The following is a 25,944-nucleotide window of genomic DNA, read 5'->3' on the forward strand; positions in this document are numbered from 1 at the left end:
CATTTGAATTTTGATCACATGATCAGGTGGATGCTGCAACATTCATAAGTGTGAAAAACAGTAATAAGTCACTTTTTTCCAGTACCGTTGTAACTTCAAACAGTCACTAAATGAATTGTTGTAAGTTGAGGACTACCTATATGTTTTTATGATGGTATTTTTTATTACTGATTTTTTTCTGGCCAAAGGTGTATCTCACATGGGTGGTGGCCGCATTTTTTCACGCATCACAAACATCCAAAGTTCAATTATGGTCATCTCCAGAGATAGGACGAATAGGAAATCATGCCAAAATCTTAGAAATGGGATCAAAATTGTACCTTTTTCCTTTAGTTGTAGTGCTAGTTCTAGCAGTAGTTCTAGAAGGCCAAAATATGCGCGCGCACGCGCGCGCGCACACACACACACACACACACACACACACACACACACATATATATATATATATACATACACCGTGTTTCTCACAAAATAAGGCTGGGCCTTATTTTTTTTTTTTGACCCCCGAAAAAATGGCTAGGCCGTCTTTTTGGGGGTGACTTAATTCCTCCCCCTTACATCCTCAGGCGGGCAGGCGGCGACGGTTTGGATGTTGACCTCGGCGTTGGTGGGGCACTTCGTATCGGGAAACCTTCTGCCACCATTGCTTTCCCTTTTCCCCGTGCTGCCGCGGTGTTTAGAGCAACAACGCGGTGTTTGGTGCAGCCATGCGCGGCCAGCCACGGCTCCTCCCTGCAACTGGAGCCTGGCGGAGACACTCGGCTTCAGGCGCTCCTGTCGCCGCCTTCCCTTCGCCTTCGAAGGCAAAGCCTTTGAAGGCTGCCCGAGGCAGTGATAGTTCCCACCCATCCGTGGACAGGGAGGCAAGGCAACAGCCTGCACCGCGTCCTCCGAGCTGAGCCCCGCCAAGTGAGCGCTGATGCCTATGCTGTTGCAGCGTTTGGAGCTGATGGCGCATTTGGAGATGTGTGGGGACGGGGATGGGCTGGGCGAGGGGTGGAAAGGACGGGCCGTTTCAGGCTCTCTCCGCTCAACCTGCTGGCCAGGGAAAGCAGCACTGCCATCACCTTGCCTCTCTGTCCGTGGATGGGTGGGCGCTAGCATTGCCTCGGGCAGCCTCTACCAGTGGCCGCTTTGGGTTTGGGCTGGAGGGACTTGGGAAGGAAGCCAAGCTCAGGTCGGCCCAGCTCTTTCAGTTGGCAGGCAGGCGTGCACCTGCAGCTCGCATTCCCGGCTCTGCCCAGCCCGCACGGCTCCGGTGCGGCCCTGGAGGGATGAGCGGAGGGTCTGGTGGGGAGGCGCTCACTGCCTTGGTGAGAGCTCTACCACCGGGCAGGAGGGCCTGCCTGTCAGCTGCGCTGGGCGCCCCAGATGAAGCTCTTCATGCTCTGCCCAGCACCAGGCAGGGATCGTGGCTGGGTGCTTCTCCCGGGGTGGGCCGATCCTGCACTGTGGTCCCGGGAGATTCGCCTCCCCACGTGGGGTTGAGCTGCCCTCTCGGGCAGGGGAGGCTTTGTCGTACCAGTAGTAGGGTGTCGCTTTTAAAAGAATTGGCTTTGCCTTTGAAGGCAAAGGGAAGGCGACAACAGGAGCGCCTGAAGCCAAGTGTCTCCACTGGGCTCAAGTTGCAGGGAGGATATATAAAGCATGCTGGGACTTCCTATTGGGGGAGGCCGTATTGTTGGAGAAACACGGTATTCTCATATATATATATATATATAGAGAGAGAGAGGGGGAGAGAGAGAGAATGCTTAGCATCTGATAGAGTAATATATTACTTTTTTTTCTTTAGTATTTTGTCTTTAATTTAAACTTGTTCAAAGAGCAAACCTGCTTAGCCTGTCAAACTTCTTGTTTGATCCATTGAGAAGTTTTTAAGTTCTAACCAAGATGTGACTCAAAGGAATTTCAAAATGGTCGTTTTCTGATATTTGTGTAACTTTCTAATGTTTTGAAAGCTTGAGACGATTTCTCCCTTGTCATATAGGAAGAATGCCCAATCTAAAAGGTATGTCCACATATGCGGAGAGAAATAACTATTGCCCATATGGTTAATGCTTCTGAATATGAACTTTACTTCCTTAGAAACTACATTAGGGAATTATTAGCACTTTGCTTTGTATTTCTGGGAAACATCTATATGGATCTTTTCCAGTAACATTAACATTAAATGAATTTCCAGTAGCAGTATTTTATGCTCATATTCCAAAATGTATTGAGTCTTTGAAGTATAACTTAGTTTTATTACTCTGAAATTAATCCTTGCTTGAACAAACTTACTCAGCCAGTCCAAACAACACAAAAATGCACCCAAATGTTTTTTAAAAATGTGCAAAGCTGATATAGCCCAGGTAACAGCTTATTATAGCTCATTGTGAATTTTTAGTTTTTCAGTTCAATTCTAGTGCCAATAAGATCTTAAAAGTTAGAAACCTAGCTAGAAAAGTTAGAAAACATGAAAACACTATGTTATACTAGTTGAACAAATAATCCCGTAGTTACCCAGTTTAACATCCCAGTGCTTGAGGCATCAGAGATTCAGTCTGGCTAACTGATATCTGATGTGCCTTAGTCCCTGGTTGGTTAACGACATTAATTGGGACCTTAATTTCCGTTGCTAAGCAGCACAGTTGCAAAGTACAACATCATGTAACCATACTTTTTAGCAATGGCATCTCCAGCAGCTTTTGGTTGCCATTGTTAAGAGAATTATGTGTCATTTTTAAACACAATGTCACATGGTCACCATTTGTATCCTCTTGGTGGCTTTCTGATTTTCAGTTTGCTTGTTGGACAGTGAAGTTTCCATATGGTGATCGCATGACTGCAGGATGCTGTGACAAAGTAATCATGAACTGGTGGCTGAGCATCTGGGTCGCAATTATGTGACTGTGGGGACACTGTGATGGACATAACTTTTAGGACCAGTGCCACTAGCTCAGTGTCATTGTAACTGTAGTCACTGAATGAGTGAATGGTTGGTAAGCAAGGATCACCTGTTTAGAATGTAGCATAGTAATTGAAGTTCCAAACCTACAATTCAGAACTATTTATCACTTAGAGTGGGTTATTAGAGAGAAAGCAAGAGTGGTAATGAACTAAGAGTTCAAACACAGTACTAATTCTTAATATGTCCAAATCATGGTTTGTAATAAACTTCTGACCATAGCTTTGAATCCTGACTTGATCATGATTTATCAATATTGCAGCCCCAAAGCACTATAAAACCAGTCTGCTAAAAATGCACCAGTAACATTTCTGATTTGGGGGGGAAAAAGGGTAAAAGAATAGTTTATCCTGCTTATTCCATGACATCATTGCATTCCTGCAAATCTCTTCCCTGTGGCTATAAGAGACAAAAATATGTGTTGTAAAAATGCGTTTCCCCCTACTAAGCCAAAAAAGTTGCCTGCCCCTGCCCTAAACCATACTTAAATTCCTTAATGTTGCATTGGTTTGGTGGCTAGACTGAATTGTAGTCTCTGTGTTGACATTTGTGGGTCATCTGATATATACTTCAAACTAGACTACAAATATTTGTTTTGTAAAATTGATTATTATGCTCTATTACAAGGAAGTGCCGAGGAAAAAGTACAATAATATAATAAGGCAGTATTTGATGCAGTTGTTAATAAGTAAAATCAATTTCAACTTACTACTATTTACCACAGCATTCTCTTCAACCCTATCCCTTTTCCTTACAAATAAAATTCCAATTTTCTTTAAATTTCAGTTAAGAAAGAAGTGTGGCCTGTATGATCCCAGATCATCTCCTTGGAGCCCCATCTAGCCATGTAATATTGTCTCCTTTTCTTACAAAGCTATGATTCTCCATGACACTGTTAGCACAATTTTGCCTGCTTGAGATTCCAAATGAACTAAGAATAGAAAATAATATTTCAGCTGCAATTATATATATATATTTCAACTTACTACTATTTACTATTTACCACAGCATTCTCTTCAACCCTATCCCTTTTCCTTATATATATAGGGGAATCCTGCTTTAAAGTACCAAAATAACTGTTAACCATAGTTATGAAGACGGGGAGAAGAATTTGTTCTAATGGTGGAAATGCACAATCCATTCTTCGCTTCCGATTTTTAAATGACAAGAACATTGTGAAAAGAACAGAGAAGATTGTCAGAGCAAACAATAACATGTAACAAAAATGAATGTAGAACAAAGTGTATTCTTATGTTTGTTTATATGTAATATTAAGAATAACAGAATAACAGAGTTAGAAGTGATCTTGGAGGCCTTCTGGTTGTCCAACCCTCTGCTCAAACAAGAGACCCTATACCACGGGTGTCAAACTCGTGGGCCGCAGGTTGCATGCGTCACGTGCTAGCCACCCCCACTCCCCGTTTCATGAAGGGGGGGTAATGTCTCAATATGTCACGTGATGATAACGTGACAACACAAGTTTGACACCCCTGCCCTAAACAAAAATGAATGGCAATTGGCTATCCAATCTCTTCTTAAAAACCTCCAGTGGGGATAAGATAAAATAAAGTAACCTTTATTGTCATTTTTTACTGTGAGCACACTGGCACACATTAAAAATAAAATTCTGGAGCCACCCACAACTTCTGGAAAGCAAGTCATTCCACTGATTAATTGTTTTCATTGTCAGGAAATTTCTCCTTAGCACCAGGTTGGATCTCTCCTTGATAAGTTTCCATCTCTTTCTTCTTGTTCTGCCTTCCGGTGCTTTAGAGAATAGGTTTCTTTGTGACTGCCCCTTAGATATTTCTGTCGTGTCATCTCTAGTCTTTCTCTTTATTATACTAGACCAGGGCTGTCAAACTCATGTCGTCATGGCTGTGTCACATGACTTTCCCCCTTCTTTGCTAAACTGGGCCTGCACTAGACATACCCAATTTCTGCAACCATTTTTCATAAGTTTTTGCCTCCACTCCCCGAATCATCTTTGTTGTTCTTCTCTGAACTCTTTTTAGAGTCTTCTTTGTTGTAGCCAAACTTGAAGTTTTCGTGATCCTGGGTAGAAAGTAGGACACTGATTCAGTTAGGTACTAAATTCTGAAAAGCTGAATCACTTTGTTCAGGAAAAATATGCGTGACTAGGGAGTGATTCATATGCTGGTGATTTCTACACTACTTTTGTTATGCTACTCATTGGGGCTGGGGGAATAAAACAAGAGAAAACTGCTAGAAGATAAACTTTTTGCTGCTTGAATTAATTTTCCAGTGACTTTGATGAAGGTAAGTAAGTGTCCTCAATTCTCCCAACTGAATTGTAGTGCTACGCAGTAAATAGGTTTCCAAGATCATATTTCAATTCCAGTAAAAGCAGTGAATGAAACCTAAAAACAACAATTGTGTTCTATGGAAAGGAGGGAGGAGTATATTTATTCTCAGGAATAGTTTTCTTTTTTTTTTAATATAAAGAGAGGCATTATGACTGTTGCTAGTTTAGGCTCCATTATATATGGGTTTAGATTGTAATGTATGTAAAAATGTTCACAAACACATTCATGAGGGGACTTTCTCTTAACCAATTCTAAATTGAACTATTCTCCTCACCTTTTTCTCTGCAGAGCAGTTTTCTGTGTGAGCAGGAAATGGAGTCAGGAAGCATTGTAGAGGAAAAGAAATTGAGCCTTCAAAGCAGAACACATGTTTAGGAGTCTCAGACAGGAGGGTGAAACTGCATCTGTTTATGTAGATACACGAGTGAAGCTCCGTGAATACAAGAATCACTGCTAGTTCTGCTTGCTGGACAATTTTTACTGAAACAACTGCTCCTTGTCAGTTCCCATTTTACTTTCTGAAGGAAACAGGCCTTCCCTTATACAGGATAAGAAATTAATTCAGTGCATCCAGCTAAAGAAGATGTAATTTCATCTTGACAAGCTATTATTTTTCCATAAAAGCCCCAAATCACTGGCTTATTCATGATTTCTTTAAAAAAAATTGAGGTGGCTCTATGAATTCGTATGTTATGGCAGTGAGTTGCATGAAAAACAGTACAAAACAGTAACTATGGCCACAGGAAATTTGCCTCACCCAGTTTTGTAGTAAATCACAGTCCCTTCCCTTACTTAAAAGCTAATTAAGCTGAACTCAGCTTACTTTATTTATATTCATTGTATTCAATTTAGAGGATGCCTGACTCCAAACAACTCTGACTAGCCCACACTTTAAAAAGTAACAAAACAAAACCATGAAATGTGTGTGTGCAGGGGAGGGGGGGGGGAAGACACCAAAGGAAAAGCATTAGTTTTAACAAGTCCTTATCCCAAGGCCAGGTAGAAAAGAACGGAAAGATTTCAAGCACTTTCAAAACATTATCAGGGTGGGAAATCTGGAGGGATTTTGTTCCAGAGGGTAGGCACCACAATAGAGAAGTGCTTGCTAGGTAGGTCCCAATAGATGACAGCGTTTAATTGATTCCCCAGTGTAGCATATTTTATGGTTCACATACCACATTAAAAAAAGCAAACCACATTATGGCTTGATGTGATAGGTCAGCAAGGTCATGCTGTCCTGTACAGTAGCACTCCTTTGCAATGATGCTGGGGCTGCAGTAGAGGTCTACCGTGTGCAGCAGTGTCGGCCCGATGCCACCACTACAGGGCCACTGCTTCACTCCCCACACCACCACTGCTAAGGAGTGCCTTCTCAAGCCTTGTGCTAGCCACCTCAGTTCCACATCCCAAAGCTTCAGCCGTCGCTGCCACCCTGCATTTTGCTAGACCTGCACTCCATTGGCCTTGCTGCCATGCTTTCCACTCCATAGCCCTGCCACCCTGGGCTTGCTGCCCTGCTCTTCTGAATTTGCTGGCCCTGTCAGCCTTGCTTCTCTACCATTCCGCAACTAATTTTCACTGTCTTTCTTCCACTGCTGAAAAAGTGCTCCCACCCTGGCCTGATGCAAGGCAACTGGTGGCTACCCCAGACTGCCTTCTGAAGCTTTCTGAAGTGTCTGAGAATGGTCTATGCCAGTGGCCCCCAACCTTTTTTGTGCCACGGCCCGGTACTGGCATCACAAAATGATCCGCGGCCCGGTACCAGCATCAGCACACATGGCAAGGTGAGCCGAGCGACCGGCCAGCCAGCCATCCCCCGCTTCTCCCCGCCACCTTCAACTCCTCCTTTGTACCTTTGTCGATGGGCTTCGGGATGGCTTCGGGATGGTCACTCGGCTCGCCTTGCCTTGGGTGCTGAAAGAATCCCCGCGCCTTAGTTTTGTTCAAAGCCGCCCTCCTCTTCGATGAAACTAAGGCGCGAGGATTCCTTCAGGACCCAAACGTTGCTTTCCAACTGGAAAAGTTCACCGGAAGCACTTTCTCATCAAAACAAGATGGCGCCCAGCAAACCGGCGGCCCAGTAGAAAATGTTCCACGGACCGGTACCAGTCCGGGGCCCGGTGGGGGGGGACCCCTGGTCTATGCTGTTTGGAGAATGGTCTTGGGAAGAAGGCCTGGTCCGTTCAGCAGCTGCTTCACATTGGCCAGACTGGGTGAGATGAAGAAGGCAAAAGTCAGTAGGGGTGGAAGCAGAGGTGATATTCAGCGGAAATTTTGAGTAGTTGGGAGAATCGGTAAATACCACCTCTGACTGGCCCCGCCCCCATCTGTTCTCTGCCTCCCGAATCCCAGCTGATTGGCTGGGTCTCCTTTTGTTGCCCTGCACAGGAGAATGGAGCTGAAAAGCAGGTTAGTGGGGTGGGGAGGGAATGGGGATTTTGCAGTAACCTTCCCCCAAGAGTGGGGAGGGAATAGGGATTTTACAGTATCATTCCTCTGCCATGCCCACCAAGCTACGCCATGCCTACCAAGCCATGTGGTAGTAAAAAAAAATTTGAATCCCACTACTGGGTGCCAGGCCAAAAAGTGCAGGGCCAGAGAGTGTGGAGCAGAAAGTCCATCAAAAACAGCAAAGTACAAGGCAGCCAAAAAGGCAGGTAAGAAAGTTGAAGAGGAGGCAGTCTTTTTACCTTATTGAGGCTCAGGATTGGGAGGGAGCAAGCCAACAATGGCTTGGATGGGCTAGGGGTATTCAATTACTGTAATAATGTTAATGGGGACTGTTTGGATTGCTGTTACTAAGCAATGTGCTGTTACTAAGCACCGTGTAACATGATGCTTTATGACCATATTACTTAGTGACAGAAATTTTGATGAGAATTGCCATCATATCTAAAAGACTACCTGTATCTGAATTTCAGGCACCATTTCCAATTTGGGAAGGAGGTGGGGGTCAAGAGGAAATAATGTTGGTGGTAAACATATGTAGAAAGTTAGCACCCACCCCTTTCCTAGAAGAATGAATTATTCTAGGAAATATTAAAAAGGCAGAATATTTCCCCTAAAAGAGAAATAGAAATCTTAAGGGACACAGAAACTCAGCCCCAGCAGATATTTTGGTGCCAGCTTATCTACAAGACAAAAGACCTTCGGCTCCAAGGTGATAGGATTAAGACATGGCCCTCCATTTCACCTCATGGCACCTGGGAAGATTACATCACCCTGCATGATTCAACCAAGCTTGGGACTCAAGACAACCTACAAAGTTACCCCTAAATGCCCCCATGGGAGTCTGACAACCAATCAGAATACATTTCTTGCTACAGGAACAGGAAGCAGGTTCAAAGCCCAACAGAGGGTATAAATCTTTCTCCCTCTCTCACCAATGTGCTCCATCTTGCCCAGGACTTCAAACCCCATGTGGCCCTGTCCACCGTTAAACCATCCTTCCAAGCAGTCTCCCATGTTTCCAGTGTCTGTCTTCCCAGTTGGAACTGAACCCAGGTGGACATTTCTTCCAACACATAAATGTACTAGTATTCACTGATGACCAGAAACTTCAGCATAAATATAATTAAGTTAAATTGAAGTTGACTTGACCAGGAGGGTTTTACATTGAGAGACAGTAAGACCCTGGAAGTTTTTAGGCTCTGCGGCAGCTGATTGATTTTGTTGTTATGTTAGACCACCTAGGCCTTGAGTTAATCAAACATACCACTTACCCTTGTTTGAATGAAAACATTTACAAGATCTAAAAAAGAGATGGGTTTCTTAGACTTCAGCTGTTAATTCTTCTTTTCTTATGATGTGGTTCAATACCCCTAAAATAAAGCAGGGTGTCAACCATTTAATCATTGAAAACCAGACTATAATGGGGAAAGACTTGTAAAATTAATCTTTCTTATTTCTTTTCAAACATACCTGCATCAAGTGAACAGATTGAGAGATGGATAGTGGTTTTATTTACAAAAAAGAAAAGAAAGCTTGAAAGAGATAACATTCTAAAGCTACCAGTTTGTTTACCCAAGCTAATCCTTATTAAGTTGCAAGCTCATCCATTAGTGAGTTATGTCCAGTAAAGACAACTGTATGAGAAAAATATCTCAGATGCTTACAATGCAGTTTGGTATACAATATAGCTTTTGTGTGTTAATGGCTTTTGGAAATTGCCTGCCAAATCACTGCATGGCTGCAGATGGGGAAGTTGGGGGAATAAAACAGGAAGAATCCATGGACGTACATGCACACCTAATCTGTTTTTCCCAATTACTTTTCTCCTGTGAACCAATGTTGGTACTTACCATTTCAGATTATTTATTTCTTCAGATACAAGATTTTTTTTTAAACGAAGTCTTCCCTCCTACGATTAAAGCTAGTATAACCAATTTTATAACTAATTTAGCTAACTTGTTTTCTGTACCTTTTCCTCTCAGTTCAGTTCCTTACGGTTGAAATTTTGTGACCGTACTCTTTTCATTCTGCAGGTTATTTGTTTTACTTCGCTTTTAAGTGCCATATCATATCCAAAACTGTACCTTTATATTTGTCTGAAAAAGGAGTGATCATGTACACTGTGTAAACTTATTTATTATTAGATGTTTTTATTCTACCTGTATCATTTTTAGAAATATTTCAAGGTGTTCAAAATTCAAAATAATTCAACATACATTCCTCCTCTTATTTTCCTCACAACAACTCTGTGAGGTGAACCATTATCTCTCCTGATGTGCCAACTATTTGCTTCTTTTTTTCTAGAACTTGAGTAAATTTTAATGACATTTCAACCAATTTCAGATTGGTTTGGAAAGCATGTTTTGTTTGAATAAACTGTAGTTAAGGTTGACTCTAGCCAAAATTACACCAATATGCAGTTAACTGAAAAAGATAAGGCTAAATCATATTACTCCCACTCATCAAAATAATAGAGAGAGAATCTCCATCTAAGACTATATTTATACGATAGAAGAAAAAAATGCCTGATTATACGTAGCTGTGATGCACTATACATGTATCACAGGATAGTTTAAAGCTAATTAAATCACTGGCCTATAGCCACTTGCTTGTTTCATCCTTAATATGTTGTCTGCTTGCCACTTCTGTCTGTTGTGTTTATTTTGGATTTGCTTTTCTGATTAGCAAGGATTGAAGTTATGTTTTTTCTTCTGTTCATTTGTGTTCGATTCTCAGTGACTGCCTGAACAAATCCCTGAAATTTTCTTGACAAGATTTTTCAGAGATTTGCCATTGCCTCCTTCCCAGGGCTAAGAAAAAGTGTTTAGCCCAAGATTACCCAGCTGGTATTGTGTCTAAGGCAGGTGTAGAACTCACAATCTCCTAGTTTCTACCCTGATACCTTAATTACTACACCAAATTGGTCCCCAAAACAAATGATACACAGCCCTAAAAACAAGCCAGTCACTGCTGAAGAAAAGTTGTGTGGGATCAAAATAGGTGGCATGATCATGTATGTTCATGACAACTAAACTATATTACATAAAAACACTATGATATTCAAACCTATGTTCTGAGAAAAAAAATACTAATTTCCAGTGAGTTTTATATTATAATTTAAGCTTTTTTTAATGAAATGAGATAGTATGTGGGGAAAAGTGATACTTTTTACTAATTTAAATTGCATATGAGGGTTCTCTTTCCATTCCAATATATAAAGGAACTAGGTAACACATATAGGTAGTCCTCATTCAGCAACTACAATTGGGACTGGCAACTCTGTTGTTAAGCAAGGTGATTGGCTAAGTAAAACTGTGACTGTGCTTTTATCATTTTACTTCAGCTTTCCTTCGCTTTGCAGACCTGCAAAAGTAATAAACACAAGGATTGGTTGCCAACATGTTTTTTTATCGCAATATAAACAGTTGCTAAGTGAGACAGGAGGTAAATGAGGACTACTTGAATTATTTGGTGGGACTCAATGGCTCAGTGGTTAAAGATGCTGAGATTGTCAGTTGTAAAGCTGATAGCGCAGTTCGAGACCCGAGAGTCATGCGACAGGGTGAGCTCGCATTACTTGCCCCAGCTCCTGCCAACCTAACTGTTTGAAAGCATGCAGATGCAAGTAGATAAACAGGTACCGCTTCTGTAGGAAGGTAACAACATTCTGGGCACCTTGGCATATAGGTGGCCAGAATGTTGCTATGGAATGTCTTTGGACAACACTGTTACTCTCAGGTAAGAAACGGAGATGAGCATCATCAGACACAATTTTACCTTTTGTATTATTTATACTATGGAGTGTGTGAATGGAGTTCTTCAGAGCAATGTGAAACAAAAAGGGCCCCTGCCTCAATACATTTTTAATCTACATGGTGGTGGTGGAGTTTTGTTGCATAAAATTGAAGAAAAGAGATGTGACCAATGTGAACAAAGAACTGTGATTATTCCTTCTGAGGCTTTTCTTGTGAGAAAATGTTTAAGAACAAAGCTACAGGCTTCATATGGAGTGGGTGGAATTTTGAGTTGGAATTTCACCTACAATGGGACCTTTTTAAATAAATTTCGATATATAAGGATCAGACAGATTATTTCCTTACTGCTTCCCAGATAATCGCTGTGTGATATTTGTTCAATGATGGTTTTATCTGATGAAAGTTCCTTAACTAAATGTGTTCTTACGCACCAAAAATCAGATTGAAAAGGGTGCAGATTTCAAGCTGTTTCATGTTTTGACTTAAAAAAACAAGAGTATCACAAATTTTCTATCATGGGTTTTTAAGCAGCATTTGAAGAGATCCACAATTCTGTGCATGAAAACAAGGGTACAGCCTCTTAGCTATACGTGTAATAAAATAGCTCCATACTACGTGGCAAGGGCAAGGCGTTTTGATCCCCATCCCTTTGAGTGCATTTCATCCTGGATATAGAAGAAGAAAGACCTCTTCCTTCATGGACTTTGCAGTGATGCTCTCTCAACTTCATGGAATTTCTGGGCATTTCTGGTTACTCTTTAATACATATTTAAGAGTAGTCAGAATTCATTTTACTGACTCTTACAACAATAGTTGAATCAAACAGAGCAGCCTGATTTTAGCCTGGGCCTTGGAAGGCAATGTTTCCTAAACATTAATGTGAATAGTTGCTTGCCTTAGATTTCATTTAAAAATCTTAACTGTTCTATTTCACTTGATGATACTAATTTGTTTTATCATAGTTGCCAACTGTACTACAGTCTTTCAATTTCCTTCAGGCATTAGAAGCATTAGATATCCAGAGCTGCCCAAACAAACCTGAATTGCTAAAAATAGAACTATCCTAGTGCCAACTTTCACTTTGGATCATGTCTTACATAGGCTGTTCAAAAAAGGGGTTGGGTATGATGTAGAGAAAGAGAGAAGTTTTAACTACAAATTACAAACTCTTAACATCATTCTTGCTACAATCCTCTAATTTATTAGAAATATGTTTGATATATTTAGACATGGCAATTCCTTTGGAAATTTGAGGAGTTTCAGATTTTGCAACAATTAGTACCAAATAATGACTACAAAGAAACAGAACAAAGAGAACAAATAACATTTCAATAAATCTTATTTCCATGTCTTTTTCTCTATTATTTAGACATCTGTATGAAATCTTTTCCAAGGAGTATTTGTTGAGATGAGCAGTGTGATTTGTCAGTTGTTTCTATTTACTCATGCATTTTCATGGGAATGGATTCAATGAAATCCATTGGGATTTATTTCTGAGTAAATATGAAGCTGTAAATGTACTACATAAAGTAATGTGATATTTGACCAGTGATTGTATGTTACTATAGTTCTGAAAAAGCTGTATACCCAAAAATCAGTTAATAATCCATGTTCATTGCTTTTAGACAGTTTTGAGTTGAGTCTACACTATTGTTTTCATGCTAATGGATCTTTTTTAGTTGATGGTAATACTGGTATGAGTACCCTAGATATGTTTATTAGATAATCATATGTTGCCATGGTAGCATTGATAGATAACACACCAAGATAGCTGCCTTATAGTAACCATAATGATAGTTATATATGCTGTTAGTGAACAGTTCATTTTGTAAAGGAAATATCTTGTTTCACAATTAATTTAATTGATGAATTGTTTAATTGATTCAATTGAAATTAATTGTTTTGCCCTAGGATTGCCCTTTTTATTGTTTGGATTACATGCACAAGTATCAAACATGCAAACCCAAATTAACAAATTAATTAATTGGGTGGCTGGACAGGTATGTCCGTATTTAGTTTCAGCTGGAACTGACGGTTTTGTGTTGACAAGATAAGGGAGCTAGGAATTGTACAAGATTTTTGTCATATTTTTTTCTGTGTGCTGTACTTTTTGGAAGAAATAACACACTTCCCAATCATAGTGTATTTTGGAACATCTTACATGTTTTGCCCTTCAGCTAATTAACATGAGGTCATGTAAACTTTGTAAAATAAATGGTACTGTGAACCGGTTTGGATGTGAGGGGTCTGTACTATAAAACCATAGCTGTTTAATTAGATTAACAAGCCTTGAGTATTCAATTAAGATGAATTTTAATTACTTTTCATTTTTCTGTGTATAAAGCTGCTTAAATATTCCCTTATGATGAATTGGATGTTCTGAGAGAATGTGTCTCTTTTGACCTGTTTATTTATCTACTTAAATCTACTTTCAGTCAACTAATATTTCTCTCTGCTATACATTTATTATCATTTATAATCATTTTTGTATTCTGTATAAATGCAGTCATCTTATAACATGAGGACAGGGCTTTAATAGAGTACTGAGGTTTTTTTCCTAGGTTTTTCAGTGAGTAAACTGGATGCATTGTTATATTAAACTGAACTCAGCTTACTTGGGAATTTGGATTTATTGATTGAAACTACCCTTTATCTTTATTAATATTTGGAGAATGATAAACTATTGTGATGAACAGGTGTTCAAAACCATGATGTAATAGCAACCTCAAATAAAGTTAACAAACATGATCACCTGTAATCCCAGGGTTTTTTTTTTTTTAAAAATCATAACTAATGTAACAAAAGTAAAACATGAACAAAAATGTACCTCAACATAAATGCTTTTAACCTGATACAAAGATGACTTTATTGTTAATACCAGACATATCTATGAGTTAGATTTATGCTATAAGGTAATTATCAAAATGTTGAACAATTGTATATTGGAAAATTGCCCTTGTCAGGTATAATTCTGCATGTCTGATTTGAATTTCTGGAGAAGATTTGTTAAGCATCTGACTCCTAAATACAAGAACTGACTGCTAGGCATCAAACATTCTCCTTAGAGCTGCTCAGAGCATCCAGAAGTGGGTGGTGCTTCAGTCTCTGCAGTTGTAGGCTGAGCTTAATTTTGAGGAACGCTCCTCCCTCCATCACATGGCTCTAGCGTAGCGTTCCCAGTTTATGCTCAGCCTCGTGCGAGACTAGGCAGAGATTCGAAGTACTCCTTGGCTGTTTCAAGAAATTGTTAGTTTGACTCAGAAGGGGCGGTAGCTTCAAAAGGCCCCTTCGAGGCTTTGGTAGCTGGCCCTTCAGGCGCTCCAGATAGGCCACATGATCTAATTCCCATTGGCGGGCGCCTTCAGGCTTTCACCAACCAGTGGGACGTCTCTACTTCTGACGCCTGGGTTAGGGACACCTTCAGGTTTGGCCTTGCCCTTGAATTTCAATCTCCCCCCCCCCACACTTTTTCATGCCATGCCCCCTCTCCAAGAACCGCACTAAACGCAGCCTCATGGACTCAGCCATTCAGCACCTACTTGATATAAGAGCCATCCAGCCCATCCCTCAGTCTCAATGAGGGCAGAGATTCTATTCCCACTTATTCGTGGTCCCTAAGCACTCGGGGGGATGGAGAGAGATTTTGGACTTAAAGCGGCTTAACCGCTATCTGGTATATTGCAAGTTCAAGATGCATTCGTTGCAATCCATCCTGCTGGGTGTCAGACAGGGGACTGGTTGTCTTCTATTGACCTTTCAGAGACATACCTTCACATACCAATCCGACCTTCCCCTTACAAATTTCTGCGCTTTTGTTACAATAACCTCCACTTCCAATACGTGGCTCTCCCGTTTGGGTTAGTCTCTGCCCCCAGAACTTTACCAAGGTCCTGGCCACACTAGCTGCCCACCTCAGAACCCTCCCTGTATGCCTTCACTGTTACCTGGATAACATCCTCATCCTATCCCCTTCTGGGGATCAGGCAATGCAGGATACTCAGATTACCCTAGCCACTCTCCAGGAACAGGAGTTCCTTATCAATTGGAAGAAAAGCCAATTATCCCCTTCCACCAGGATAACCCACCTGGGGACAGTAATTGACACTCTGAAGGGGAAGGTGTTCCTATCTTCGGAGAGAATCCTCAGCATCCAGAAATCTGTCAGAATCATCAGGCGCCTTAAGAAGGTTTCCCTTCTAGAGCTAACTCAATTACTGGGTAAAATGATATCATGTCTTTCCATTGTTCCCTGGGCCCGTTTACACTCCAGATCCCTCCAGTGGTTCCTGCTTCCGTACCAAAGAGCCAGATCAAGCAATTCAAGATTCAAGGTCAGGGTTCCACCCAGGGTGCTCACGTCCCTCCTTTGGTGGAGCAAATCATCCATGAACAAGGGCTGCCTCCTCAAGGACCCCCCAAGACTCACCGTCACCACAGACGCCAGTCTGTCCGGATGGGCACTCACCTTCAGTCTCTTACAGCACAGGGCAGATGGTCAGCGACAGAAAAACTGTGCAACATAAACTGGCTGGAGCTTCACGCCGTCCACCTGGCCCTCCGCAGCTTCCTTCCCCAGGTACGCGGCCACCACATCCTCATCCTCACAGACAATATCACGGCCAAAGCACACATCAACAAACGGGGGCACTCAATCATTACATTTAATGAGGGAGGCTGAGCGTCTCTGTCGGTGGGCGGAGTCCCACCTCCTTTCCCTCAGAGCAGATCACATTTCGGGGGTATCAAACACCCAAGCAGACTGGTTGAACAGGGCCACCATAGACCAGTCGGGGTGGCGCCTCCACCCATCACTGTTCAGGGAGGCGGCATCCATCTTCGGTCTACCAGTAGTGGACCTATTTGCCTCTCCCCTCAATGCCCAACTTCCAAGGTTTTTCTCAAGATTCCCATCCCCAGGGGCGGAGAACCACAACGCCGTACGGTGCCCGTGGCCCTCGGGACTACTTTATGCATTCCCCCCCGGCGCTGGTGCCCTTAGTCCTTCAAAGGTACTTCACGAGAAGGCGGAACTGCTTCTTGTAGCACCTTATTGGCCCCGACGCCCCTGGTTTGCGGACCTTCGCAGCCTATCAGTGGCCCCTCCCTGGAGAATCCCAGCAGACAGAATCTCCCTGTCTCAAGGCCCACTTCTCCACTCGGACCCCCAATGGCTCCAACTAGCCATCTGGAGGTTGAGCGGGAACGTTTGAAGAGGGAGAACCTCTCTTAACAGGGTTATTGACACCATTCTTGCTGCCAGGCGGCCCTCAACTATAAGAATCTACGACGCCACCTGGTCCATTTTCTGTACATGGTGTGTCAGGCTTCATATCAACCCAGCTGCCCCTTCTATTGCCCAAATCCTTGACTTTCTACAGGAGGGCCTCAGCAAAGGACTTTCCCCCAATACATTAAGACGTCAGGTAGCAGCCTTGTCTACAGTTATCTCTTGTAAAGAAGCTGGTTCCCTGTCTCACCATCCCCATATTCGGGCCTTTGTGAAGGGGGCCACCAATTTACACCTTCCGACCCTCCACCGTACCCAACCTGGGACCTCAACAGGGTCCTTACCTCACTCACAAAACCACCCTTCAAACCCTTAAGGGAGGTTCCTCTTCAGTTTCTATCATACAAGGTAGTCTTCCTCGTAGCAATCACATCAGCCCGTAGGATATCAGAGATCGCTGCACTGTCCATTAGGAAAGACCTTTGTGTATTCCATCTTGATCGAGTGGTCCTCTGGCTTGACCCCTCTTTCTTGCCCAAAATCAATTCGGTTTTCCACAGAGCTCAAGAACTTATCCTCCCTAATTTTTGCCCCAGGCCAGCTCAGGAAAGGGAGAGGCAATGACAGACTCTGGACGTCAGACGTGCCTTGCGGGTTTACATTAAACGCACTGAGACCTTTCATAAGTCTGAGGCCTTGTTCATATCCTTTCAACCTAAATCACAAGGGCTCAAGGTTCCACCAACAATCATAGGCCATTGGATAAGGGCGGCCATTGCCAAAGCATACCAGTCACAAGCCCTTCAGGTGCCCAGGGGTATCACGGCTCACTCCACGAGGAGTGCGGCAACTTCAGCTGCCTGGGCTTCCCAGGCCCCAATAATCAACATCTGCAGGGCAGCGACGTGGGCCTCCCCGTCTCCCTTCATTAGGCATTACAAGATTGACAGGTATGCCTCAGCTGAGGCTTCCTTTGGTAGAAGGGTTCTACAGAAGGTCCTTAGAGAACCTGAAGGGATTACAGACCAGACGGCGCCCCTCCCGTAGGACAGGCCCAGCTTTGGTATGTCCCACTTCTGGATGCTCCGAGCAGCTCTAAGGAGAATGGGCGTTGGTTCTTACCTGACACGCCATTTCTCTTCGAGCTGCGAGGAGCATCCAGCCCCTCCCTTAGTTTCACCGTCTGGTGGGGTCTTGTTTCGGCCAATGAACCGTTAGATTGTTAGGATGAGAGCACGAAATTTGTTTCCTCTCGTCTTCGCAAAACTGGGGAACGCTACGCTGGAGCCACGTGATGGAGGGAGGAGCGTTCCTCAAAATTAAGCTCAGCCTACAACTGCAGAGACTGAAGCACCACCCACTTCTGGATGCTCCTTGCAGCTCAAAGAGAAATGGCGTGTCAGGTAAGAACCAACGCCCATTTTCTGTAAAATCCCCCAAATTCTAGAACAGTGGTTGTCAAATATTTTGGTCCTACGACTCTTTTGCATTCTTAAAAATAACTGAGAATCTCAGTAAGCTTAGATTTATGTGTTTAGGGAGGGGTAGCATCTCTGGTGGAGAGTTCTGCCATGTTGCTTTTAGGGCTTATTGTCCACCTTTGATCTCCACCTGATGCTCGGCTCTCACCTGTGGCTCCAAGTAGCTGTAATACATTGCAGCAGCCACACCCTGGTAAACTGTCTTAGTAGATGGGCCAAACAAAGTGAGGGTAGCTGATGGGTCTGTTAGGGATACACCCTAGCAGGATCTGCAGGGCAGTCAGGCAGGCAGGCAGAATATGTGAGATATCGTTTTTTAGTAGCTTACACTCAGCAAACAGAGGCACAGTGCTAATTAAATAGTTTTATTCCAGCAAGAGTTAAAGCATAGTCAAAACAGTCCATATATCATTCACTTAGTTCAGTCCGTCCAGGGATTATTCAGTTGCAAATTCCAGTGTCGAAAAAGAGAGGTCAGTACACTTACAAATATCAGTCCGGTGATATATCTCCTCGCAGTAGAGAGATATGAAGAACTCAAAACTCCTCTCTTCCTTCAGCAACTCAGCAGTAGAGGGAAACACGCAGCTAACAAACCATCAACGTAATCCAATCCAGTAATTGTCAGTAATTGCCAGCAAACCGTCAGGGAATCGTCAGCAATCAATCAGGTTGTCTTGCTCCCTCTTATGGTGGTTTCACACCACACCCAAAATTACATGCTTTGCATTTAAAGTGACACACACTTAGACTAACAATCATAGCTTATATATATTACTTTACCCAAACTACGTTAGGTGACCTATGTTATACCTAACAGGGTCTTTGGCTGTCAGTGAGATAGGATATTTGTCTCTCCCAGCATGTGAAGACTGGCCCTGGCAGGTAGAATGGAGGTGGCACAGGGTTTAGAATGCGGTACTGCAGCTAACTCTGCTGCCTGCTGTTTGCCTGCAATTTGGCAGTTTGAATCTCACCAGGCTCAGGGTTGACTCAGCCTTCCTTCCACGGTGAGTAAAATGAAGACCCAGATTGTTGGGAGCAATATGCTGACTCTGTAAACAGCTTAGAGAGGGCTGTAAAGCGCTGTATAAGTCTAAGTACACCCTAGTACCGTGATGGTAAACCTATGGCATGCATGCCACAAATGGCACGCAGAGCCATTTCTGCCGGCATGCAAGCCGTCGCCCAGAAGAGGTGTACTGTGCATGCACGCGCGCGCCTCCCAATCGCCAGCTGATTGTCGGGTATCTGCCACGCATGTGCAGGGTGTGTGTGTGGGATCATATGCGCAGGGGGTGGGGGAGGTTGCACATGCGTTGCATAATGGGTGCAGGCACTCGTGCACGCACTTTCAGCACATGATGAAGAAAAGGTTAGCCATCACTACTCTAGTACCATTGTAAAGGGGCAGTCTCACTCTCTCAGCAGATATTAATCCAGTGGCCTGGTGAACCATTATATTTTGAGACTTCTCTTGCTGCAGTAGATGACCAGGACAGTTAAGAGTCTTGTTGTACACATAGTGCTCCACAATGCCTGCTGGCCATAGTAGATGGGCCAAATTAGGTGGGGGTTTCTTACTGGATAGAGAGAAAGCATTAAGGCCTGGAAGACAAATTGCACTCATAGCAATCAAACTTCATTGTTATAACATTGACATTGAGATCAAACTGGTAAATGAAGATTCTTTACAGAAAGTAGTAGGTGGATAGACATTTTTTGGGAGAGGGAAACTGCAGACTGACAACAGGAATCACAGAATGGGTTTTGTAATTCAAAATTGCGCTGCTGAAGAACATCTCTATTCTATCACTGGAATAAATGAACACATCATGAGCTTCCGTTTTTCTCTCAGCAAGTGTATCACCATTGTCAGTGCCTAAACATCAACTTCTACAAGTCCAGATGAAGACAAAGAAGCTTTTTATGAGGACCTGACCAGATTATTCAAACAACGATTGCCAATGACAAACTTGTCATTCTGAATGACTTCAACACAGCGATGAAAGCCGGTAAAATCTGTTTCACTGCACAGGATTTAATGAAATATACTTTAGTTTAAAATCAGACTATTCTAACATGAAAAGGTTACTATTGCTCTATTACACCAGTAGCATTAAAATAAGTCCCTGATGAAAATAATTTTCCCTCCGTGGCCTTTCATTTCAAACAGCCCTCAACTCTCTCACACACTGACAGGACGTTAGCAAGATGAATACTGATGGATACTGGTAGGCAGAGGCAGATTCCCCCCCCCCCTGCCCTTATTTTCCTTCTCCAAAACTAAGCCCGACTACATAGTTTTGTAGTGAAGCACAGGTATTGAGCTAGTGTGAAATAAAACTATTGTGGTAGAAGAGCACATGAGCCTTCTAAAGCAACAGAAAAGCTTAAGAAATTGGATGCTATGGCAAACCAACCCTATTTGTGATCTTTGACTTGTTTCTCTTCTAAGCCTGTGTATGTTGTGGGGTGGTGTTGCTTTTTGATAAAGAGAATATTGAGAAATGGTCAAAAATGTGGGTCATAAAGGAAATGCTGAATCAGAAAATCCCCCCAAAATAGAAGCCTGTTTTTAAAAACACAAATCCTTTGCCTCCCCATGTGTTGCTGTCTTGATGCCTGAACGGTTCATTTTTGTATATGAATTAAGTGTGACTCGGACAGTGAATCATGTTAATTCTTTGTATCTGGCCAGTGTTGAAATATTAACTGTAAAGAGGAAAAGAAAGCCTTTGTGTCTCGGGGGAAAATAACCTCCCATGCTCAAAAGTCCCCTATTTCATTCATTCCCTGAATGAAAGATTTTTTCTTTCCTTTTTTCAAAATCCCCGGAATCAATAATTGCTTAGTTGCCATGCGGCTGTCCTGCCTCATAAAGAGACTTTGTCTGCATGGTATTCAATAAAATAATCAATGTATGGCATGTTTGCTATTTTCAACAAGGAGGAGGCACAACTTGATAAATAAGGAAAACTGAAATATTAAAATTCCAGTGAACCATAATTCTTTAGACACGATCTGGTATTATAATAATTGCCATGACTCACTGGTTCCGCACTTTAACAATAGTTGCTAGTTCCAATTAGAACACTATTCTTGAAACATTATGAAAGGTTACAAGCATATTCAGCTATAAATGTTTTATGTTTTTTGAGTCGGAGAACACTAAATTAGCCAGTAAGGCAGTGGTGGTATTCTACCGGTTCTGCCTGGTTCTGCTGAGCCAGGTAGTGGCAATGAGCAGCGGAGACCGAACCAGTTCTCTCCAATGCTCTGTGTTTGGCCCACCCACCTGCCTGGGCTCCCATACTAACCTTTATGTCCTGCTTTTGAAGCACAGCTGCTTTGCACGGCACAGCAATTGCCTCGCAGAAGCCGCTGAAGTATCAGGGAGAGTGCAGGATTGTAGGAGGTGACTCAAAATGCATCTGCGCCTGCGCAAAGTGTGCATTTGGCATGCCCGTGTGCAAAGTGCCTGTGTGCATGCAAAGTGCACCCGCCAAGCCACGCCCACTGAACCAGTGGTAAAAATATTTGAAACACACCATTGCAATAAGGAATCTGTGAGTGAATACATGTGCACACATAAAACCTAAAAAGGAAAACAAAATGATGAGAATTGCCTGAAATCAACAGATCTTGCAGGAGCCCAGTATGTTTTCACCTTCTAACTCAGGGGTCTCCAAACTTGGCAACTTTAAGATTTATGGACTTCAACTCCCAGAATTCCCCAGACACCATGGCTGCCTGAGGAATTCTGGAAGTTAAAGTCCACAAGTCCTAAAGTTGCCAAATTTGGAGAACCCTGTTCTAACTCGTCACCCAGGAATTATAACATCAAATAACATTTGATAATGTTGTTAGCTTTTGATCTTTTGGAAAGGTTTTAATTGAATTGTATAACTTGGGGTTTGTTTAGATACCATTTGAAGGAGTTGCAGGTACTTTAATGCCCACAAACACTATTTTGCCAACTCTGGATCTATAGAGTGAAGATTAGCATAACAAAAGTATGAAAGTCTGAATACATTGTAATTTGTATGTGCATTGGAAACCTGCCCCAGGTTTGGAATTTATTTATTTTTCTTATTTATTAAACATGTGTGTTCCAGGTAAATATTTAATTGTGTTTACACTAAAGCATGTAGACTAAAGGACTGAAAACTTGAAGATTGAGTTGAGTACTTATATAGATCTTTAGAACCAAGGTTTATCCAGTATCTATTATCAATGTTTCACAGCAACACTGTTGCATTTTTCTCTAATTCTGAAATGTCTGCTAAATGCTCATTTTCCATCTTTAAGTGCCTGCTTTCTAGATGGATTGGTCTTAGTTCCTTTTTCTGCTCCTGTGTTTGTGATAATACAAGTAGTTGGTGCACCAAGAAATTGTGTTCCTGCAATAACTTGGCAAACATATGGAAAACATATTAGTCCTTAGGCATCATTGAACTATGTAGTACTTACTTCTGAGCAATCATACAGGGAACACTGACAACTATCTCTGCCCAAATGGCAGACTACTGTAGAAGATAATATGCATTGTTTTGGCCAACACTGTTATATTTCTGAAGAGATAAAATATCCTGCAGGCTAAAACTGTTCAATCCTACTAAAGCTTGAAGGAAAGATTCAACATCTGCTAAATTATAAACTCATTACAGTGATCAAGGTTGAGATAATGAAAAGGTAGCATTTTGTTCTTCAGTTGAAAGTGTTAACACTTTTACTTTACACAGCTGTGTTGATGGTAGAGAGGTAACTCCTAGTAGTAAGAAAGTAGCCATTTTCTGTTGTTTAGGAGTTGTGAATATTTTTTATTTGTTATAGCACTGCGATTCAGTTGCTCAGTTGATTATAAATGAATTAAGAATAATTATTTCCTATTTCTCAATTGCCAACATAGCATCATAGCTATAGAAATAGCTGTTTGGGTAGACATGAGATATTCCTCTTTTTTTCCCTCTTCTAACTAAGCTCATAAAAATTTGAAGAGAAAAACAAAACAGCAGACTAATTCTATAGCTGATTGCTCTTTCCTGCACCAGTGCTGAGAAACGACCTTTCCTTTTTCAATTTAGAAATTTGAATTAAAATTTTACATTGACATTGACATTAACTCTGGAATTCTCTACCTAGGAAAATATTGAGTCAGAAGTTAGAATCAGTGTTTGAAAGTAGAATCTTCATGTATCCACATCAAGGATAGAGAAGAGAGAGAGAGATGGACAGAAATACCTTCAAAAAGATATGTTGCAGTAACTAAGCTTTGTATTGTCTAGGTATATACCTCTTAGCTAAGAGTAAAGCATTCTGGGTGATTGATGTAGAGTAATTGTTAATCTATCTGCACGGGTGAGAAGGTAGGATATTTATCTCCTGAATCCCTGGGAGAAATGGCTCATAAAATGTGAAATAATATCAGTAAAGAAAAGTGTGCAGCATGAATGGCTTCCTTTGGAATGATTTCTGGTTTATACACAAGTCTCTGGTTGTTATAAATCATCAACCTCCAGCAAGGTATTTTCTTTACACTGTAATAACAGTCTTTATCAAGTCTTTCTAGATCAATTTTTAAACTACCAAAATTAGCTGCTTCAACATATAGCCTATATATTTTGTCTTACCTTCATTTTTGGGTGGGGAAAATCCTGTCTAAATGTTCAGTGTAGAACACATTTGTAGGGACCTAAGTTCTAGCCAGATAAGATATTGTTAAAATTAGTTTAGCTTAGAAAGATATAATATAACTAGGTGTGAACTAATTAAGAACCCAACAATTTAACAAGTTTTAATTTTTCTTTAAAAAACTTTACTGATTTGATTTTATTAATGAACTTTTTCTCAATATCTCTCTGTATGAATCTTACTTATCTCTGTGGTTGATCATTCTACTGTGATCTCACAAAGGATTGTGAAGTTTAAATTGTTACAGGGCCAGGCGTTCAGATTTCAAGGGACGCTGTATGGAGCAGTGTTCAGCTTTTAACAGGTAACTTTTTTAAAAACCAAGATGAAGCAGTTATTACTGAACAGTCTATATGACAGTGTATATGACAGTCAGGATTTACATTTAGATTTGGAGCATCTATGCTGCTTTCAGATAAAGCATATATTGGATATTTATAAGGAGTCTTCTGTGATTGGGAGAGAAAGTCAGGATATGAAAGTTTAGTTACCAACCATAAAAATTTACTGAGTAAATGACAAAATATTATGGTGCTAGACATCTATCTATAATAGAAAAATGAAAAAAAAAGGAAATGAAATTGGATTTCACTGTGCTAACATATTGCTGGAACTATATTTTGTTTGAATATAATTTAAATTATAATTAAAGTTAACTATATTATTGTAGCATAATATTTGCTTAAATCCTGGCCATCTCCAGCCTGGATTACTATAATGCCTTTGCATGGGGCTGCCCTTGAAGAACACCTGGAAGTTTTAACTGGTGCAGAGTATAACTGCAAGATAGTTATGTGGACCCCAAGGATGGTGCACATTACAAGCTGCACTGCCTTCCAGTTTCTGGATGCAATTCAAGATGCTGGTTTTGACCTTTAAAGCTCTGTGTGGTTTGGGACCAGATTAGTTGAGGGATCGCCTCTTTCCAATTACTTTTGTCTGTCCCATCAGATCAAGGAGAAGGGATAAGCTGCAGGTTTCATCTACCAAAGAGCTCTATTTGGTAGGACCCAAATATCATGCTTTTCTGCTGTAGCCCCCATCATTGGGAACATAATTCCCTTTGAATGAGGTTGGCACAATCTTCCAAAATACTCTGGTATTTTCAGCAACCTTGGGGATCCCATAGTGAACTTGCAAGATGGTTATATGATGTCAAATGGCTGTTGTTCTCCTGCATTCCTGTTTTTTAATGCTTTTTATTTATGTTTGTTTTATGATTTTAATTGTTAATATGCCATCAAAGTCATGTTTCCTAACATGGGTGGCTGTTACATAATTTGGATGGATAGATGGGATGGACAGACAAATAACTAGTATGTCTGTTGAGACTGGATAACATTTTCTTAATTTCCTCACAGCAGATAAATAGAATGTTTTTTCTAGAAAGAAGGAAGAAGAGGTTTGTTTATACAAAGCATTGATTATGTGTGAGCTGTGATTTCTTTTCTGTGGTAAAAGTTGCCTGCTTAGGACATGCTAGCCTAAGAACAAATGAATAATTTATTTTGAAGGAAATTGGCTTTATTGTTAATGAAGTGGATTTAAAAAAATAGAAATGCAAGTATCAGTCGGGATACAACTGTTAATGAATTGTTGTAATTGCAAACTATTTTCATAGTATTAATAATGCATTATTTATAAGAACACAAATTTTATAAAAGTGGCCCTATTGATATTAACATCCATTGTTATTAACATCTGCTTCTACCTTGTATTTGTTCTTTTTTATCCTTGCATTTTTTTTAAAGTTTTAAAAGATTTTAAATAATAATTGCAAAAGGCAGCTTTACTTGGAACAACTTAAAATTCTGTGACTGTACCTTCAATACAACAAACAACAACATTTGCCAATCCAAGGTCCTGGGAAGATCTTGATAGGTATATAAAAATCCAGTCTGACTGGGTAACAACAACAACAACAAAACAACAACAACGAAGACCTACAAATAGAAATAGAACGACTATGGCAAAGGCAAGCAAGGGTAGTACCAATAGTAATAGGTGCCTTGGGTGCAGTCCCAAAACAACTGGAGCACCACCTGAACACCATAGGCATTGA

The 25,944-nt window shown here is 41.3% G+C and overlaps 1 protein-coding gene across 1 annotated transcript in view; it reads left to right on the forward strand.

Annotated features, from left to right (window-relative positions):
* The window catches only part of TRIO (trio Rho guanine nucleotide exchange factor), a 253,223-nt gene that overhangs the window by 14,880 nt on the left and 212,399 nt on the right, over positions 1-25,944 (forward strand). The gene's annotated exons all lie outside the window — the stretch shown is intronic.

The sequence above is a fragment of the Pseudonaja textilis genome, chromosome 3 (assembly GCF_049901715.1).
Source record: "Pseudonaja textilis isolate UNSWEBS1 chromosome 3, rPseTex1.2, whole genome shotgun sequence".
NCBI lineage: Eukaryota > Metazoa > Chordata > Lepidosauria > Squamata > Elapidae > Pseudonaja > Pseudonaja textilis.